The sequence below is a fragment of the Crinia signifera genome, chromosome 1, assembly GCF_055691185.1.
Source record: "Crinia signifera chromosome 1, ASM5569118v1, whole genome shotgun sequence".
Lineage (NCBI taxonomy): Eukaryota > Metazoa > Chordata > Amphibia > Anura > Myobatrachidae > Crinia > Crinia signifera.
The window spans coordinates 465,209,921-465,229,781 of NC_139217.1; the positions used below are offsets into that span (position 1 = coordinate 465,209,921).

General features: G+C 45.8%; 1 long non-coding RNA gene across 1 annotated transcript in view; it reads right to left on the reverse strand.

Moving 5' to 3' along the window:
• LOC146032492 (uncharacterized) overlaps window positions 1-2,323 on the reverse strand; it is a 36,400-nt gene extending 34,077 nt beyond the window's left edge. Inside the window, exon 1 of the long non-coding RNA XR_014457929.1 lies at window positions 2,126-2,323. This is a non-coding gene — a long non-coding RNA (uncharacterized LOC146032492). The remainder of the gene's footprint in view (window positions 1-2,125) is intronic.
• Between the last annotated feature and the right edge of the window lie 17,538 nt (window positions 2,324-19,861).

Here is a 19,861-nt window from a genome sequence, read left to right on the forward strand (position 1 = left end):
CGGGTATCTGCGCATGTGCAGGCGTATGGTGCGTGCACCCACAGTGACCTTTCGGTTCGCCGGGTGCACGCACCCATGGCGGCGTGGGGGGGGGGGCGGAGATGGGCTGCCCCATTACCATATGGATGTCAGCTGCCCGGCCATATCCACGCCAGTGTGCACGCAAATGTAAGTAACTGAAAAGTCACTTTTATAGGCGTGCACGCTAAACATCATTCGATGGTCGGTAACCATCGAAAGATGTGGGCGGTTACCCGAGCCATGCGAACGGATGTTTATGCAAAACATCCATTCGCAGCTGTTCGGGCGAAGCCGCACTTTGAGGGGGCGGGGGGGGGGGGGCAGTCATTTGCCGGGCAGGGTTTGGTGGACTCGCAAGGCTGCGAATTCGCAGCCTTGCGAATCAACCAGAATAACCCCCATAATGTGAATTACGGCTCATTCCCTGTGGCATAATATGATTTCTTTGCTCATACTGTGTGGCATAATGTGACGTTTGACTCATACTGTGTGGCATAATGGCTCATTCTTGTGGAATATTCGATTTTTTTTTGCTCATACGGTGTGGCATAATGTTATTTTTGGCTCATACTGTGTGGCATAATGTGAATTTTGGCATGAATGTGTAAGGGGCGTATTGCACTGGGAGGGGAATATTTTGCACAGAGGGAGACGCTGGTAGATCCCTGGTAAGTAAATGTACAAAAAGTAGATCCCGGGTTACAAAAGTCCGCACTCCCCTGTCTGAGTGCAAGGTCGTTGCACTCCAATGAATTCAGTTGTCACCAGGGCAGTTCCTTTGTTATTTATGGGGGGGGGGGAGGAGTGTCCGCAGGACATTATGTTTAGGGGCATGGCCGGTGCGACCGCATCCTCGTGGCCATGAATCGCGTCATTTGGTTATACGGACCCCCTGCCGAGGGGGTCGTGGGACACTACCAGCATTCCAGGATACTTAACTCCCTTTCCGGAGGGCTGGGAACGTGACCCGATTCCCTGGACCCTCTCTGCCATTCCAGGAGGGTAGGCTGGACTGGTATCTAGTATTATATGGGTTACATGCAATATCCCGGCAGTCAGGATGCCGGCTATCAAACTCCGACCCTGGCATCCTGATACATAGAATCCAATCAGGGGCTCAGTTAAGACCCTAAGCTACTCCCCCTACCCCCTAGTGCCTATCTCTAACCCCCTTATCCGCTACCTAACCCCCTGCCTCTCACCATAACCCCTCCTCCTTGTAAGTGCTTAAACCAACCCACCTCCCTTCAGCCTAAATGTAACGTTCCCCACCATTTGAATAAGTTCGTCCCAGTTGCCCGGAGGCAAGATGAGTATTGGTGCCCGAACCCCCCCCCCCCCCCCCCACACATACACACAGCACCTTACATAAATATGTATGCATGCATGTGTATGTATGTATGTATGTATGTATGTTATGTATATTATGTTTAACATCCAGAGAGTGTGACGTCTATGGTCCTGCTAGGCAAGGGTGCCGATTTGTGTTTTTGCTGGAGGCTGCTCAGGGAGATGTGGCCTCATGAGGGGGGCGTGTCATTTGGATAGGGGGTGTGGCCCTGCAGTGTGCTGGCCTGGGCGGCCCTGTGTCATGGTGTGCTTGCCTCACACTGTGGTCACACATGCTGCACGGAGAGGGCGGTGTGTGTACGGGGAGAGCACACATTGGGCAGCACGCATGCTGCACTCTGCCTGTTGGTTATTGCTCACCGGGCGGCAGATTCGGTGGTGTGGGTGCAACGGACACGAATCAGCAGGTGGATGTGGCCTGGCAATGGGACTTAGGAGGCTGCGGACCAGTGGGTGCTCATAGTTTTCTGTGGGTGCTCTGGCCCTTGAGCACCCACAGAATCGGCACCTATGCTGCTAGGAGGGACAGTCAGCCACAGAAGCGATATTGACAATTCTCAATGAACTGATTCAAACTTGCAGGGGAGGAGAGGTGCCCTCTTGGGAGCAGGAGCCCGACAGCAGATGACTCCATTGCCTCCTAGAGTTACACCTCTGTTCCCCACCATGCAACCTAACTAAAAGCCCCCCCCCCCCCCTGATAATGCGTACACTGAACCCTCAGCCACACGCTAATGTCCCCCCGCATACTTACCAATCAGTATTCCAGATTCGGTATCCCTGATCCCTGTTGAAGTTCCGGCGTTGACAACAATGGGGATGCCGGCATCGGTATATTGAATGCTGGGATCCTGACTTCTGGGTTGCTGACTGCAACCCTACAACAACAATAATAATAATAATAATAATAATAATACTGCAAGAATCTGTAGCCAGCAGCTTACTAGCTCGTGTTCTTATGAAGCAAACAACAAAAATATAACAAACATAAATAACAAAGGAACTGCCCTGGTGACATCTGAATTCATTGGAGTGCAACGACCTCGCACTCAGACAAACAGAAACAATGTATCGGGCTGCAATCACCGTAATCACAGCGCCATTGTTCAGAGGAAGGAACCTGCGATATTTCTAAATAAAAAGCCGATGAAGTGACTTTATGTTTCATAAGACGGAATTTCTTAATCAGAGGAAATAGTTATACACACGGTACTGTGAGAACAATCAGTGTTTGGCCGGCAAAATCACAGTGATTGCCACGGTCATATTTCACCTTATGGTGCTAACAGACATGTACGTAGCTAGTCCTATGTATAATGGTTCCGGGTGATACATCTACAGCAGGAGAGTACGGACTTTTGTAACCCGGTATCTACGTTTTGTACACTTACTTACCGGTGATCTACCAGCGTCTCCCTCTGTGCAAAATATTCCCCTCCCAGTGCAATAAGCCCCTTTATACATTTATGCCAAAATTTCACATTATGCCACACAGTGGGCCTTATTCTGGTTGGTGCGGTGAAACTGAGGTATGGTCCGTTTCACCGTACGTTTCCCGTACGCGGACGGTGAGCAAAAGTCCACCCACAAAACATCCGTATACAGACGGTCACAAACAACGACAAAGGGGAGTGGCGTACACTTGAGCGTACGCCACCGTGCATGGACGGATCCCCTCTTAGACACCGATAACTGGCGTACAACAGAGCGTACGCCACCGTATATGGACGGGTCTCGTCCGTTTTCCCACCGACATCTTGCGTATATCTGAGCGTACACCACAGTGCAAGTAGAAATTGAGTCCAAAAACATCCTTGTTGGTCTTAGATGTGGTTTATGTGTCTTTTTCCTAATAAAAAACTGGTATGTTTGTGTTACAGTGAAAAAGTTGACACATGTCGACTCCTGTGAATTGAGTGTCCTGCTTTTTAAAGTATACAGAAACACTTTCTGAATGGGTGTAGATGGTTATAAAATAAATACCTTGACATATATAAGCAGGTCTTAGAATTAATCTTACCTACAATTAAACCAACCTTTACATGTAGAGAAGTGTAGAAAGATAAGGTTCCAATGTGTTTGAGGGCAGTGTGTGGCTTGCAGGTAGTGAAATCATGGTTTTCACTTAATAGGCTGCAGCATTGCTTATTACATTCAGGTGTATGTGTTTGAGTAATTAGCAGACCCAGGCATCCACTCTCATGCGGTATCTCTAGGGGTGGTCTGGAGCTATCTTTGGCGTCCGCCTGTTTTTGGCCCAAAATGTTCACCGATCGAGCGGTTGTAGCACCGTACATTTTTGGTGCACACCCCGTGTACGCCCAGTTTTCCTCATTATTCCGGCCGCTGCCCTAAAAACGCCCCGATGCCGCCCACAATGACCGTACTCTTGTGGACAGGTTTTTTTGCACAGAGAGACCCGTCCGTGAGCGGTGTGAGGTCGCCGCACATGCGCATAGCAAAAGCTACGCATGCGCAGATTGACAAAAAACCCGATCCGACCACGTACGGTCCCACCGCACGAAGCAGAATAACCCCCAGTATGAGCCAAAAATAACATTATGCCACACAGTATGAGCAAAAAAAATCGGTACTTGTTTCCTATCTGGGTGCCCGCTACGTTAATTGCGCACCATGCTATTCTCCGTATAAAAATCGGATCGCATCGCATCGGATACCACAAATGCACATACACGATATTGAACGATGCGATCCGATTTAATTTTTAGTGGACTGATAATGGCAATTTACCGCCCCATTACCAACGACACCACCACTATCCACGTGATCCCGAAGTGTGGCGAGCGCAGCGAGCCCCGCGAGGGGCGGCGGTACGCGTCCTCCGACTTTTTCATACCCCCACTATCCACGTCGGCGTGGAGTTGAGAATAGAAAGTGTGGCGAGCGCAGCGAGCCACCGAGCCCGAAGCGTGGCGAGCGCAGCGAGCCCCGCGAGGGGACGCGGATACCTGTGAAGCCCGCGAGGGGACACGGATACCTGTGAAGCCCGCGAGGGGACGCGGATACCTGTGAAGCCCGCGAGGGGACACGGATACCTGTGAAGGTATCCGTGTCCCCTCGCAGGCTTCACAGGTATCCGCGTCCCCTCGCGGGGCTCGCTGCGCTCGCCACGCTTCGGGCTCGGTGGCTCGCTGTGCTCGCCACACTTTCTATTCTCAACTCCACGCCGACGTGGATAGTGGGGGTATGAAAAAGTCGGAGGACGCGTACCGCCGCCGCTCGCCACGCTTCGGGATAAAATTGTAAAATTTTCCCTTGGGTACCAAAGTGTCTTCCCTTGATTCCCAAGTGCCACCCTTCCATCCACTCCGATCCGATACAAAATGTAGTCGGATCGGATGCCATCGTACAGCATTGTGCACCGCATGCGATGCGATCCGATTTACAATGAAATCGGATCGGATCGGATAGCATCGTATGCCATCGTACATCATCGAGTACCGAATCCGATGCGATGCGATCCGATTTCATTATGGTGCCGTACGTAGAAAACCTGGGCGCCCAGATAGGAAACAAGTACCAAAAAATCTAATTATTCCACAAGAATGAGCCAAACTTCACATTATGCCACACAGTATGAGCAAAAAAAAAAAAAAAAATCTAAATATGCCACATGGAATGTACTGAAATTCACATTATGCCATAAAAAATTAGCTAAAATTCACATTATGCCACACAGTGGCAAAATTCACATAATGACACACGGAATGAGCCTATATAAAAATATTGTGGAGAAATCCATCCCCCCACATGCAGCGCATGCCCGCACTTTAAACTCTTTCTGTAAAATAGGATTTCCCGCTGCTTGAGTCCAGCTTGCCGCTACCGCTGAGCCTTCCCGCTGCCAGTGACAGCCCTGAGTCCTGACACCGCTCATCCTACCCACTGCTGAGCCTGCCCGCCTGCTTAGCCTCAAATGGGTTCGCATGCGCTCCTTACTGGGGTATGTGGGTGATGTCATGACGTCACCCGCACACTGCATCCTTGGGATTGCTGAAGCCTCTCCGCTATTTGCAAGGTACTTGTACGCGATCTACCGGCGAGAGCTCTGCAATCGACAGGTAGACCGTGATCAACCTGTTGGCCAGCCCTGATCTACAGTGTCTACAGTGTCGATAGGTCTAACCCAAAAGGTCAACATGTAATAGGTCAACAAGGGTCAAAAGGTCGAACAAAAAGGTCTAAAAACAGTCTATCTAGACACTATGGGGGGGAATTCTATGTCACATGGGATGTTGCTATAGGCAACCTATCAGATACCAACCTATCAGATACTATCTGTTATCTTCTAGAAGTTGCTAAATAAATAAGAAGTAGATTCTGATTGGCTTCCCATAGCAACATCCCAGGTGAACTAGAACTCGCGTCTTTCCCCCTGTCTATCTAATAATCCACACCCATGTATAATACGGTATCCTGTCATTAGATCTACAGTGTCTAGGTCGACAGTGAAAAGGTTGACATGGTAAAAAGGACCAACAGGAGTTTTTCCATATATATATATATATCGAGCTTTGTTGACCTTTTCCATGTCGACCTTTTGACTATGTACCTTTTGATCACGTTGACCTTTTGACCATGTCACTGAACTGGCTCCTAACTGCCATTTTCGGTACTTATGTATTATCACGGCGCCCGATTTTTCCATTGCGTCGGAAAAATCGCATCGATCGCATTGATCACATCGCATGCGACCAAATCGCGCACGCGATGCGTTCGATGCGATCGACGCAATTTTTCCATAGGAATCAATGTTAAATGGTTCCAAATGTTCCCTGACCCCCGATTTCACATTAGGGTCAATGTTAAATGCCCCCCAGGCCCCTCCATTAGGTGTATGCCCCCTCATTGTTAACGCCACCCCACCATCAACGCCAACCCGAAGCGTGGCGAGGGGCGGCGGTACGCGTCCTCCGACCTTTTCATACCCCCACTATCCACGTCGGCGTGGAGTTGATCTTATATAGTGAGGCGATCGCAGCGAGCCCCGCCAGTGGACACGGATTACTTAACATGTATTTTGCGTGCGCTCGCCACGCTTCGGGCTCGTATTCCTTGTCCCCTCGCTTGGCTCGCCACGCTACGGCCTCGGTGGCTCGCTGCACTTGCCACACTATATAAAGTCAACTCCACGCCGACACGGATAGTGGGGGTATGAAAAGGTCGGAGGACGCGTACCGCCGCCCTTCGCGTGCTCGCTGCGCCTGCCACACTTCGGGTTGGCGTTTATGGTGGGGTGGCGTTAACAATGCAGGGGCATTTGGGCTAATACACCTAATGGGGGGGGCCCTTAAGGGCATTTAACATTGCCCCTAAAGTGAAATCGGGTGTCAGGGACCATTTTTAACCATTTAACATCGATTCCTATGGGAAAACCTTGTCGATCGCGTCGATCGCATCGCATGTGCGATTTGGTCGCATGCGATGAGATCGATGCGATTTTACTGCAAAATCGCGTCAATCGCATGTGATTGTATGCCTAACACTTAAGGCATACAATCAATGCAACTGGGCGCCGTGATAATACATAAGTACCCCATTTTCAAAACAGCCTACATCATGAAAATTAGGAGCTGATTGGCTGGGCATTTAAAAGTCTTTATCAACCTCGCGTTTATCTCTTCTTATGGCTCAATACATCTGCCCCAATATACCATAACATTATACTGTATGTGAAAATAGATCATAATCAACCGATACACATAAACACCCATTTACTGGTATATTTGAAATTAGGTCCACATCTTAAATGAAAAACAAAACAAAATTGAATTACTCTAATAAAGAACTACAGTAGTATCAGATACAATGATCCTTAAAAAGTAAGTGGAACCACATACATGTAAATAATATTCAAAAATATTTATTAACAGTTTCTTATGTAGCCCCACAAATCCTGATGCGTTTTACAATTGGAAACAACAGAAAACTGGTTAGTTACAAATAGTCATAGAGGTAGGAGGGCCGTGCTCGCAAGCTTACAATCTATAGGGAAATAGGCATTGACAGACAAGGATAAGTGTTATCTATTGCAGAATATACTGTAAACCAGATTGCAAAGGTTCTTGGTGGACTGTATGAAACGGTGACCCAGCAATGTTGGCCAGGAGGATGGGAAAGTGAGAGAGAAAATAGGAGAGGCTATATATGGTCTGTACAGTGGGGATGTGATTGGATAGGAAAGGTCTATGAAGGTAATGTGGGTGTTTCTGGCATATGATAAGCTGCCCAAAGAGGTGAGTTTTCAGGGAGCGCTTGAAGGTTTGGAGAATGGAGGAGAGTCTGATTGTGCATGGGAGGGGATTCCACAGAATGGGTGCAGCCCAAAGAAAGTCCTACTGACATTTATAAATGAAGGATGTCAGTGACTGAAGACGGGACGGGCACTGACGTCATGTGACGTCACCCGCCCACCCTGAGCAGGGAACTCCACACCTGGGTTTCCAGGGGATGGACCCATCATTTTCTAGGGTATTCCCATATAACAATGGGCGTTCCCCTGCTCCAGAGAATCCCCACATTCTCCCCAGCCTATGGCCCAGCCACTAAAAGGCACTGGGAACACTGACCCTCTGCTCTGGACAAACCTATAGCAGCAAGTAACAGGTGTTTGTTAATTAGCAGACAGTGATTCCCAATACATCTTAGGAAACCCCAAACTGGATCTCATTATCCCTGTCTTTAAAATGCACAATTATTCATTGGGAGGGGTATCCCAGATGTTTTACTTTGTGTCCCGACATTTCCGCTGAAAGAAATGTGAGTTTGGAATTGGATTGAAAATGAAATTCGCAGTGCGAGTTTGCTGTAAAAAGGACCTGACTCACGCTTTATTGGAATCCCCCCTAAGTCGTTACACTGTTTGCGATCTTTCCTGATTATCGTTCGAAACCAAAAAATAACATACAGGTCACATTTTTCACAGATTTTACCTGTACTTTGTAAATTTCCATTTTAAAAATTCAGATTTCAGAAGTATTGTGTATGATCTGACCAAAATATCGCGCTAGATTCTAGGAGATGACTGATAAGTTTGTCTGCCTGAAAACCCCAAAGAAGCGACTGTACTGTGTACGGCATTTCAAAAATGAAGGAATTTCGGAATATATTTCATTATATAAATCATAGATTTAACAGGATGTCTGCTAGGCAACCTTCTGTGACTAAAGTCAGCAACTGCAAGAAACAAATTACAGTATGATTATTTAAAAAATAAAATAAAAAAGGGACCGCCATGGGCTGATTATTATTATTATTATTATTTTCTATAGCTGCATAGTTCAATACATACAATATGGAAAGATGTATAAATTATTTTGTTAATTATAACTTTTCTCCACAGAGGTAGATCTTTGATGCATAACTAGTTGTAGTCAGTAATACTATGTAAACACTAAATATATTAATAAAATCAACCATTCTATGGAATCATAAGTCAGTATATCTACTAAGTGAGTATAATGCGCGAAGCAGGATCCTAATAACAATAATAGTAACATTAATAGTAGCAATAATGGGAAGGGGGAAACACAAGAGGGTAGAGGGGGGGTGGGGTGGAGGTGTTACTTATTTCAGAGGAGCTCGATTGAGGGGGGGGGGGAATTTCCTTACATGAAATATAGACCTAAAATATGGACATAAAATCAAGCATTATGCTAATGTGAGTGAAGTAGATAGTAGTCCGGTATAAGCGGAGAAGAGTTTGAGTGGCCTGTGGTAGTGAATCTATGTAGATTCCCCACTTTTTATAAAATCTGAGCACTCCAGGTTCAGCTACTATCATAGCTCATTTTCTGTCCGAGTACATAATTTGTAAGATCTTTATTTGTAGCTAATCACCTCCTCCCACTTCCGTGTCCAAGACTTCTCTCGCGCTGCCCCCCTGCACTGGAACAACCTCCCGCCACCCATCAGGCTTTCTGATTCCCTTACCTCCTTCAAGCGCTCCCTCAAAACCCACTTTTTTCGACTAGCCTATCCCTCCTCCTAACCTCTTTTGATCCTCCTATCCTGCCTCCGTTCCTACTTATCCTATTGTTTTTCGTTCGTCCACCCACCTATTTTTAGTATGTTAACTCTTATGAGTAGGGTCCTCCTGCCTCACGTACTCACCCTACCTCTTTACCTCACCTGTGCTCCTGCCCTGTTCTTCCCTTCCTCTACTTCATCTTCAGTCTCCTCGACAATTTTGACACCTACTTCTGAACTGATGCTGATTTTAGTTCTACCAGCTATACCCCTATTTATGCTGTATTTTTCAACACACCCTGTACGTGACCTTGTAATTTGTTTCTTGTTTCCTATGTACGGCGCTGCGGACACTTTGTGGCGCCTTATAAATAAATGTACTACTACTACTACTACTACTAGCTCCGTAAGGGATGGGGAGGTGCTGGCCGCCCAGTGTGAGAGAATTCTTTTTTTTAACTATAGTTACTATAACAGTAAGGACCGGAATCAGTAAATGTTTTCGTGGGCCTAGATGCCAGTTGGTAAAGTTTGTACAGAGGCAAGATAACGGGTCAGTTGAATTTGAAGCTTAGTGGATAAGAAGCCAAGAATTTTATTCCAAAAGCGTCTGACGTTACTACATTCTCAGAGGCAGTGATAAAAAGAGGCTGAAGATATACAGTATGGCATTTAGGGCCTTTCCCTGTAACCGATGGGCAAGTGCTAATCTTGCCGGTGAAATGTACGCTCTCTGGATTGTCTTATAATGAACTTCTTGAAGATATGAGGAATTGAGGATTTTCATTGTCAATGTGTAGTGTGCACTGATTGAAGTGGGAGTGGGGATCGAGGGTACATCCGATTTCCATTGAGAGTATAGTTTATCCCAGTGAGAATGGGAGAGTGAATCGATCAGCAAGTGGTAAAGGGGTCTTGTTCTGTATGTGTGTAATTTGGCATTGGTGATAATCTTCTGTAGTGGGTCACTAATTAACCAAGCTGTGAGAGAGGGCCTGTTGGGTTGGAGGGATGTGAGGAAGTGTCTAGCTTACAAGTACATGAAAAAGTGGTTAGGTGGTAACTGGTCAAAGTTGGGAGAATGATTTTATTTGGCAAAAGACCTGTGAGGCATCTGCCAGTCCCTTATCTCTCCAAGTATGGAACAAAGTGTTCGTGAGAGAGGGTGGGAAAGCAGGGTTGCTCCAAATGGGTACTTGAACCGTCAGCAATGGGTTTCTGTGTAGTTTCTTGTTTATGGCTCGCCATGTGTGATATATATGTTGGAATAAGATATTATTTTTAATACGTGAGGGGATAGCCTGAGTTGGGGAGTGTAATAGTGCCACAGGAGAGAAAGGGGAGAAGAGTGCTGTCATATATGATGTTCAGATTGTTCATCAAGGAGTACACAGATGTTTCTTCAGGAGCAAATTTTCATATATATTTGTCCATGCAAAAAAAAAAAACATACACGGTATATAGTGAAGTACGTCCACATAAAATCCTTATCTACACCCATGCAGATATATTGTGTGAGATTTAATAGGATGAGAGATTCAGAAAGTGAGAGATTTGGTGAGAAATTTGGTGAGAAATCTCCAGTTTTTTAAAGCGCCAAAATCAGACTGGTTTTGCAGTGTAAATGATTGCTGCTTTAAAAAAACTGGAGATTTCTCACCAAATCTCTCACTTTCTGAATCTCTCATCCTATTAAATCTCACCCATAGGCTCTGTGTGGCTTTTCCTTCCACCGGATGTGTTCAGGAAACAGAATGCGTACCCGACTCACATCAACATTGATGTACTGAAGCCTATCGAGGTATCTTTAATCTGACCGTACCCCAACTCACAGTGCGCAAATGTTGTTCTTTCATATAAAGGTATCTTTTTAGGACCACCAAAAGAAGTGTCACCAAGGAGAATATGAGGTGCATACCCCAACTCACTGGTAAACGTAGTATCATGCTCCCATAACGGTTTCTTTGAGACTATGCAATGTAGGGTCACAACAAACATTTAATGGCTTCCATTTTCTCAACGTACAGAATAAAACATAGAATAAAAATGGTGAGGATATCACTAAGGCTTCTGGACTCTAGATAGGGGAGGTGTTAAAGCATAGTTTACAACCTGGAATGAATTCTGGAATATCCAACCAGGAAGCATAGGACTATGGGCCACAGTCTTTAAGTCAACAATCAGGTCAATCCTCCTCTGCTCCCACAACACGTTTCGAACCACCCTAGGATCTTCTTCAAGGTGTGAGACACCTTGAAGAAGATCCTAGGGTGGATCAAAACGCGTAGGGTCCTTATTTTAGTGAAGGCAGGGGTGTAGATAATAGAGTAAAGAGTAGAGAGGTCAGATGGGATGTTCACCCCTAGGTATTTAATGTGTAATTTTGCGATGGTGAAGGGTAGGGAGGCTAAATATGTGGTGGTTTGGGCAGTGAGGTGATGGAAGTGAAGGAGTTTGGATTTAGATAATTTTATGCGATATCCTGAATCTGAGCTGAATGAGTCTATCAGCCTTAATATTTCTGGGATAGAGGAAGAGGGGTTGGAGATAAAAAGTAGCAGATCATCGGCAAAAAGGGGAGAGTTTAATTTCAATAGGGCCAATTTGTATTCCGGAATATAGATTGAAGGTTGTAAGGGCAAGGGTTTCTAGGGCAATCGCAAACAATAGCGGGGATAATGTGCAGCCTTGATGTGTGCCTTTTTTAATTTGAAAGGTTTCAGAGAGTCGGCCATTACAAGCTATTCTCGTCTGGGGGTCTGAGTTTACACATCGGATGAAGCGGACAAAGTCCTCTGGGAAACCAAAAGCTAAAAGAGTGGTGAATAGGTGGTGCCAGTCCACTAGGTCGAAGGCTTTCTCCGCATCAAGCGACTAAAGCATGGGATCGCAAGATGTGGAGGAGTCTGAGGAAATAATTCTAAGGGTTTTAATGACATTAAGTTCAGAGTGTCTGCCCCATATGAATCCAGTCTGGTCTGGGTGGATAATGGACGGGAGAATCGGTTTTAGCCTAGCCGCCATCATTTTTGTGAAGAGTTTATAGTCAAGGTTGAGTAGTGATAGTGGGATGTTGTCAGACTGCATGTATGGGTGTGACCGGTACCTGAATGACTTGGTACTGTCAATCTGCGACCTGCCTGCAATTAGGAGGGCGGAGGGACAACAGAACCCTGGGAAAACAATACCCCAATCACAACCACACAATGCTGTCACCACACGTGAGGACGGTGATAAAAGGTTTTATTCGGCAGCCAAAAGAATTACGGAAAAAAATATGGAATGATGCAATACCAAGAACAGTCAAAGATAAAAGACCAAAGAATTAATTGACTTAAATAATATCATGCACGGTGGGGTCCCCAGGCACCTTTAGGCCACAGTTCGCATGATATGCTGCACAATAATTTGATTAAATAATTTGCAAATGGTACGATTCATTTAAATCACCGGCAAGCAATTCATGTAACAAAGAATACAATACAATGCGATCTAAGCACTATCTCAGTAAATCAGCAAGGATACAATAAAATATGAGTTTAGTAACGTATATAAGTGTCCTGAGGATTTGAATAAAGAGTCCAGGAACTGCGCAGTTCCCTATAGTGTAATGTACATTTGGCCTAGGTGCATTGTATTGTTTTGAAGTAATAATAGCATTTGGCACTCTGCCAACACTGAAAGTCTACTCACAAAAAGTTCCAATAAATGGCCCAATTAGCCTAACGTTGTGATATGGGAGTATAAACTCGGGGTACGGGCTCTGGCTGAAACAGGGGGCCCCTTGTGTTGGGCCTGACATTTAAGAGGTCTTTAATAAAGGGACACGGTGTCATGTCCAAGGCAAAGAAAACGGGCAATCAGTCCCACTATAAATGCGTGTCGGTTTGGGCTCACAGATAAGGCCTGGCAATACTGGCCCAGTGGAGGCAGTTCTTGGGTTAAGGCAGTAATTTTCAACCTTTTTACCTTGCGGCACATTAAATAAGATTGTAAAATTGCCAAGGCACACCATGAGATCCCCCCAGGCCAAATCACATTGGCCCCCACAGAAAAAAAAAAAAAAAAAACTATTAGCCACATATAAAAGACAATCACACTGGTTCCCACAGGTAACAAAAATAAAATACATTGGCCCTTTACATGAAAAGAAGAGACCAGTAAATAACAGTTGAACTGGTGGTGGCTGTAAACTGGTTTGGGCATCTCTAGATCTGGAGGCAGCTCAAGGCACACTAGTGAGCCACGGCACAGTGGTTGAAAAACACTGGGTTAAGGGTTGAGAAGGCCTGTGAAGTCGATTTATAAGTCTGATAGGTCGAGGTGACTTCTGACTGAAAGGCCAAATATGTAGATGTATATTTCTTATTCATATTGGCTACATAGGAGATTATTTCACCTCTGATTACCGCCTTGGCAGTCATCCAGAATAAGGCCGGTTCTTGCTCTAAGTGAGTTAGGCTGTCTTGTCTGTATGTGTCCCAGAGGGAGTTAAGGTGAGATTGGAATTTATGGAATTTGGCTAAGTAGGCCGGGAATATCCATTCTTTGGCCGCTTTAGAAGAGGGAGTGAGGCCAATGACATAGGTGATGAGTGCCTGATCCGAAATGATGATGGGGTCTATGTCAGCCGAGCTGACCATTGGGAGGAGGGAGTGAGATAATAAAATGTTATCAAACCTGGAAAAAGTGGTGTGCGCTGCAGAAAGACATGAGAATTCTCTATCTGCAGGGTGAAGGGCTCGCCATATATCTACAGTTTGTAGGCTTTCAGAGAAGCCCGTAATACCATAAGACAGATCTTCCTCACAGCTCACAGTTCGCAATAGTACCTGATAAATGATGGAAAAGAGGGGGGGGGGGACAGGGAGGGAAAAGAGAGATTCAGGGGAACATACTAACATAATAAATCATATGGAGAATTACTATTTCAACTAGGTCGCCAACAAAACGAAAGTTTTTTGTCCACAAGTAGATAGTAGAGTGATAGGTGACCAACTTCCAGAGGTTTACATGTGGCGTCCAGCGCCTGAGTCTATTCGCAGCAGTCAAACCCACAAGGTGATCTGGAAAACATGGACCGTTGGTAGATCTCGAGGACCGGTTTGGCCACCCTTGATCTAATATATATGAAACAGCAAATATATATCATAATTGGTGAAATAAAGAAGAAAGCAGTTAAGCAATGGCAGTCTTGTGATTATCCTTAAATGGGGAGGAAAGGAGGGGATTGCACTAAGTGTGCGTCTTTGGGGTGGGAGAGGGTGGGGGAGAGGATGAGGGGGATAGTCAGAGACCATCTGCGAACATTATACATGTAAACAAGTGTGACTCAGAGGAGTTATACATTATCGAATTCAATCAATTTTAAATATAACACAAAACTGTTTAGTCGTCTAAAAACCTTAAATTCAATAAACTCCATTATCCAGAGTAATATAAGGAAGAATATATCAGCTGCAAGAATATGAATAAACGGGAAAAGTTTGTTCCAGGGAAAGCCGCCGAAGAAATACCGGCGCCCTTAGTTCACATTGCCAGGTTCCGTGAAATACCCTAGGCTATATTCATAACAATGATTCTGGAGAAAAACATGGGGCAAGGTTCAAGGGATTCTTATCCAGGGTGGGAAGAGGCTCCAGAAGGGAGGGGGGGGGGAGTTGGGTCAGAGATATCTTGATTGTATTCAGAGTTTTTATTGCGCATAAAAGCCTCAGCGCCTCGGGCGATAAGAAGTCTTTATGGGAGGTGCTGTCATAAATGCGTAATCAAGCGGGATATAGGAGACCGAATTTATGGCCCTCTGCAATGAGCTTGGTGCAAATAGGGATAAAAGCTTTATGAGAATTGGTTAGCTCCACAGAGTAGTCTTGGTAAATTAAAAGTTTATTTCCCTCCTATTGAATGTCTCGGTCTGGAGGCTGACCATATTAATTGCTTGTGCAGGCAATTCAAACATCTGAATGGGAGCCATGGGGCTCTTGTCCCCATAAGTTACCTTGGAGTCCAGGGAGCGGGCCAGCTTGTCTTGGGGGTCTAAACTTTCAGCTGTAGCCTTTTTGCTGGCCGTGGAAAGCGCAGAGACGCCATTCTCTGGCGCCATGTTGGAGTCTGCACGGCGCTTCTCCTGCCGCAGTGGGAGCGCGGCACCTGCGTCTGAAGGGGTGACAAATCTTTACATGCCTTGCTGCCAGTCGGTGTGAGGGAAAGGAGGAGGCTGCGGTGGAGGCTGGAGAAGAGTTTAGAAGGGTTGTGCTGCCTCACGCCATGAACCCGGAACCGGAAGTCCACATTACCTTTTTTTATTATAATTTTTTTTTTCGGTGTTCTGGACTCTCCGACTGTATCTTAAAAATAAAAAAAAGATTAAGAAATGTGCCCCACGTTAGACTCGCTCTGTGCGGGCCAAATTCGCTATCCCAGCCGATGTTTGGGGTTTTCACATGTGCAGACCCTCAGAGCGAAAGCCTTCGACGACTTTCACACTTGCCGGGTCGTTCAACCCTCCCGGATACCGCCCCCCCCCCCCGAATTAATTTCCCACGATTCGGGGGGACAGGGCTGGGCTAAAGATGCAAATCATATCATTTAGTCCCGCCCCCTCCTAGAAGAATTTGTAGTACTGGGGGTGTGGCTTGGTGACATCTACATCAGGCCCCGCCCCCGAAGTGCTGCTGACAGTCTAAAAGTAGGCAGCCCTCATTTATACACAATGGGGCTGATTCCGGATCACTCATTGCAATCTTAATTTGGCCCTATGGGCAAACTCCAGCACATTTTGGGGGTGATTCTGATTAACTGGTAACTCAGTGAATTTGGCCCCGTTCCGATGTTTGGAGCTCTGGAGGGGGTTGGGGGGGGGGGGATGCATTCACCAGGATGGAGTTAAGGTCCTCCCCGGTGAACGCAGTAGGGTCTGAGCACTCTAGTGCAGCAGATAGAAGGGGGCCTGACTGGAGGAGGCTGCTCACAGGCCTCCACCTCTTTTTAAAAGTCCCTGATGTGAGAAGGGATGGCTATTGACCATCTATGATTTGAAATCATTGATGGTTTATGACCGATGTCGAATACTTTTGCCGTCGATGGGGGAGAATCAGACGGTTTCCCTACATCTATGGCAAAGCAGAGACGGAGCATAGCTCCGCCCCCGACAACCCAGAAGCCCAACGTTCTGATTGGCCTTTGGACCAATCAGTCAAAGAGAATGGATGACCATCGATAGCTAAAACTATCGATGGTTGTCCGGTACATACCTTGTAACTATCGATGGATGGTTGCAGAATCACCATCGATGGCATCCATCAATGGAGACTGCACTGATGGCCATCCCTAGATGTGAGGAGATCAGTCGGAGTACAAGATTCTACTTTACGTGAGATCTTTTCCAGGTGCCTTGCTACTTTACAATGCCTTGCTTGACCTTTAAATATACTTTGCAGAAATACTGTACATATTATGTGATTCTAATTTAATGCCAACTCAATGCAGATCCCCCAAATCGCTACTGGTGTTACAGTCCAGAGCTTTAAATACCATGGTGGCTTTCTTGAAGAGACAGTTCCCAGTGTGTTAACAATGCATACTGTACGAAAAAGATTCTAGATCTTTGTTGGAAAACTAAAATAATCTAGTTCCGCGTCTGCATTTCCACCCTGTCTCTTAGCATGCTGGAAGTGTGCAGAGCTGACCAAAATTCTGTCTCAAAGACTCACATTGCCCAGATAAAATACACCCACAAATGTGACACATATATTGAAGACAACCTCAACTGAGCAGTATCTTTAGTATATACAAGAAAAGGTTGCATGGGACTAACCAGGGCCGCCACTAGAAATGCTAGGGCCAGGAACTGACCTACAGTCCGGGCCCCCAGCGGCACAGCACCATATCTCCATCGGCCCACACCCCCGCCCGCCAGCACCTGCCAGCACCCCACCTCCCCCTACCATCCATTACCATTACTTACCATCACACGCGTTGCGGCATCGCCCTACGGCTCCTTCAGCCTCCACGGTCAGGTCCGGAGCGCACCCTGCACAGAGCGCAGAGCCCCTCTGTGTCCAGACTCGGCGCTCAGCAGGCTGCACTTGCGTGCCTGGCTGGGGGGCCGCCGGGTTGGGCAGGCGGTATGTGGGTGCGGGGGGGGGGGAGGAGGGGTGGTCCAGAGGCTGGGACCTGGGACAGCTGTACCCAGGGCAACCCACCCTTTGCGGCCCTGGGTCTAACATAGAAGTATGATTGACGGAGTCCAAGTTTTGACTCTTTCTACAGAGAACGTTTTAGTTTCTTAGTCTCACAAAGCTGGATGGCTGCTTCCAATGCGTGAAATGTGAGCGTTCTCCAATGGTAATATAGGACCTTATTCATGTCCGTATGCTCACCTGCGAATTTGCATGCAAGCGCAAAAGTTTTTTAAACGTGCATGCGCATTTCTGCGCATGTGCATGGCATGCGTCCACGGCAAACAGATTGTTCGCCGGGGGAGTTTCCACATGTGAACGCCCATAGTTTCATGGGTGTTCCCATGAAAATGATGGGCGCTCCAATGGAAATTGCCCAGTGATGTGGGCGCCAGGGGCGGGTAGCTGACATCACCGGATGTCAGCTGCCCCCCCCCCCCATTCCTTTAGAGCTGGCTTGCATCGATCTTTTCCCATGTTGGCTTTGGACATGTTGTCTCTTTGTGGTTGACTTAGACACTTTTGACCTAATTAGTGAACATACAGTATGCTTCCTGATAGACAGATTATCTTTTGGATCTACTACATTTTTTATGAATATGTTACTTTTTTCTCTTTAGCGTCTTCCGCATTAAACCGAAAAGCTCAACAATGTCCAAAAAATGTAACACATATGTTGCAGACATGGTGATGTTGGCTTCAATCAGCTTTAACCTTTTGCAGTCCAAATTTTTTTTTTTGCAATTCAAACATCCTGGTTTAAATGAATTATAATTTTTTTACATTTTTTTTTTCAAAAATTGTCTACATTGTTAATTTTCTTATTTTAAATTGGCTCACCATTGGATCTGCTACTAGCGTAAGGGTTAATGCATAGAATATAACTTGACCTGTGACTTCTATTCCAGTGGTCAAACACCCTTTCACACCGAGCCAAGACCCGGTTCGACCCAGCATCAACTTGGGTTATTTTGGTGGTGTGAAAGAAAAACCGGTAGCCAGAGGTGACATAAGCCAGAGGTGACATAAACCACTGAAGGGTTCTGGTGCTGCACTATTGGTTTAACAGTTTGGCAGGGGCTATTGAAAGTGTTGTGATGGTCATAGCCAATGGGTTGCAGTGGGTAATCTGACTCTTTGAGGAACATTCCCCGTCCTCCCATCCCTATTTCTATTTCTTTCCTTGGGTGGCGGTAAAGAACGGTAATTTGTGTAGATGGAATAGCGTGTAGATAGTGTGTGCGCTCTCCCGACATCGATTGTCATGAGCCATACTTCTTGCACAGAAGATGGCTGCCACCACTGGCCCGGGTGGTTGTGCAGGGAGTTGATCGCCAGCGGTGTTTGAATGGTATGGTGATCCTACCCCCCTTTTCTTTCCTCTGACCGTTCTTTGGTGCCACCACCATTTTATAGTTTATAGTCAGTTGTCAATAATAAATTTGACATTCATTATTTGAAACGCCAGCACTTGTCCGTGTCTTTGTTTTTAGGTTAAGTTAGGTTAAGTTAAGTGTTAATAGTTTAAGCATAAGGATACCGGATGGGGAGTTTAAGGGTATTAGATTGAACATGAAGAAACTATTAATCCCTTTCTCTGTTCTTACCAATGCAACAGTACTTTCTCTTGCGTTCCTGATGGATATTTCAAAACCCAGATCTGTAATTTACAATGTAGATAATTTATTAAGTACAAAATGCTATAAATTTCACAGCTATTGACTTTAATAGGCAGTACACGGTTTATCAGGCCAGGGGAGATTTATAGCACTAGAGATGGTATCGGCATAAATAAAGTACATATGAAAATAGAACCAACTGAAACACAAAGAAGTGGTTCTCGGTAAAGTTCAAGTTATTGGCAAACTTGTCAATGAGCCTGTTACAGGCGGCGGGTGTTAATGACAGCGGGAGGGGGGTGAGGACTCGGAACTTTGGGAAAACAACACGTTTCAGTAATGTAAATCACAGCCTGTGCTTTCTGGCAAAGGCGCAAGTTACATCCAAACTGGCCAAAGATTTGTTTTGTTCTGCAGTAATGAAGCTTAAAAAATAACCTATTTTTGTAGTCGCAGCTATTACATTACAGTAGGGTTGGATCCAATGTATTGTATATTATAGTAATCTTTTGTTTATTGTTTTGTACAAACGGGAATCTGCGAGCCTATTGCCGGGCATGCTGTTACACGTAGACAATATATAAATATATCTGCTGTACAAAGGTCACCATCCTCTTCTATACCCTGAAGAGGTAGAAGGAGAATTCAAACAATTGAATCCAATAAAAAACTTGCCGATTTCCAGGGGCGGATTGGGCTACC